Here is a 2,135-nt window from a genome sequence, read left to right on the forward strand (position 1 = left end):
GGGATCCAGCCAACTCCAGGTCTGAGAATCACAAAGTGCATCACAAAATCCTGGAAGTGAAGATGTCTTCCAGTAGTACACCTCCCTATGCTTCAACAAGACTCTGGGTGGTCTGGGGAATTCCAGAAGCCAGACCTCAATGTGCTTCAACTCAATCTTGGGGAAATACATGAAAACCCTACATGGCCTAGAATATGCTAGACACCACAATTAGGACCCCTGTTCTATATGAGGAAATATGCCACAACTAAGTCTTACAGCAGTCAATACCTGAGGGGCTAGGACACAAAACTAATGATAAGGCCTCTGAATCCCAGAAAAAGAAACTTGGCACAGGAACCTTTGTGCTCCAGAAGGAGAACTCAACTTTAAAAGCCAGGAAATAGGTAAAGCATGGAACAAAAAACAAAAAAATAACCTTGATCATAGAGTGCTTTCATAGTGACAGGGAATATCAAAACAAAAACTGAGAAATGGACAACCTTGTCAATATACCCAAATTTGAAATCTCAAAGAGGAAAACAAATTGGTCTCAAGACCAAAAAGCCTTCTTGGAAGAGTTCAAGAAGTATTTTAAAAGTCAAAAAAGAGAGTTGGGAGAAAAATTGGGCAAGTAAAAAAGAGGTATTCAAAATAGAGTCAACAGCTTGGAAAAGGAAGGACAAAAAATGACGTTAGAAAACAATTTCTTAAAAAATACAATTGCCAAAATTGGGGGAAAAAAACAGCTGAAGAAAACCACTTTTATCAAGTAGGATTGACCAAATTGAAAAGAAGGTACAAAACTCACTAAAATCTAAAAAAAAATGTCAAATATAGAATTTGATACATGGAAGCAAATGACTCCATGAAACATCAAAATTAAGTTAAAAAAATCAAAAGGATGGAAAAATTTAAAAAAATGCAAAATATCTCATTGAAAAACTAACCTAAAAAGCATATATGGCAGAGGTCATTTAAGGATTATTAGTCAACATGGCAATGCAGAAACAGGAAAACTGCCTGTGCTCCCCACATAACCAACTTAAATACCTATAAATATTACTCCAAACAAACTTTAGGGATACAGAACCCAAAAAGTGACAGAGAAACAAACCTCTTGCTGAAGACAGCCCAGCAGGTGGACAGGAAGGGTCCATTGCAGCATGCAGGGGGCAGAGCCCAGTCCCACATCAGCCCATGATTTTAGCCCCAGGGCAGCCTGACCAGCCATGGCTGGAGGGATATTTGGAGAGTGGATCAGGAGCAGCTGTGAATTATCAACCCATAGATACCAAAGACAAAGTGAGAGGAGAGTGGACTTTGGGAGGAGAGCATCTGGCAGTTATGACCAGCAACTGCCCCCAGGAGGGAGAAGCAGCTGAGGTGCAGTGGCCTTGGAGCCACTTGGGGCTGCTTTGGAGCTCCAGGCCTGCAGATTGTAGGGGAACCAAGAAACTATTCTGAGGGGTAGTCACTCTTGCTTTAACATGCTTAGATCTGAATTACTGTCTAGGGTGGAGATCCTGGTGGAGGGGTGGGGGTGGTGTTGAGCAGGTGTCAGAGCTAATGGAGGCTACAAGGAGAGAAGCCAAATAATAACTCCAGAAGCAGTGAAAACCGCATCAATTTGGGACAAAGTTCCCCTCTCTGAAAATAGAGATCTACTATTGCAAAAAGTTTAAAAGTCAAGTAATTGAGGGGCAACATGAAAACGTGAAGGAAACAAAGCAATCTAACTTTGGATTCCTTTTTTGGGGACAAAAAGGATCAAAGTATGTAACAGGAGAAAGAAAACAAAGTCATAACTCCTGTACCAAAAGCTTCCAAGAAAAATATGAATAGGTTACAGACCCTAGAGGAGCTTAAGAAGGATTTCGAAAACCAAATAAGAGAAGGGGAGCAAATATTGGAAAGAGAAATGGGAATGATGCAAGAAAATTATGAAAAGAAAGTCAGCAAAGAATGGCAAAAGTGGCTCAAAAAGGCAACGAGGAGAAGAATGCCTTAAAAAGCCAAATTTGCCAGATGTAAAAAGAATCTCAAAACTTCACTGAAGAGAATAATTCCTTCAGAATTGGATTGGAGCAAATGGAAGCTAGTGACTTTAGGAGAAATTAAGATACTATTAAACCGATCCAAAAACTAAAAAATAT

Source organism: Petaurus breviceps, unplaced genomic scaffold, assembly GCF_028583685.1.
Source record: "Petaurus breviceps papuanus isolate PSGF00001 unplaced genomic scaffold, PetGlider_PUasm1.0 125, whole genome shotgun sequence".
Lineage (NCBI taxonomy): Eukaryota > Metazoa > Chordata > Mammalia > Diprotodontia > Petauridae > Petaurus > Petaurus breviceps.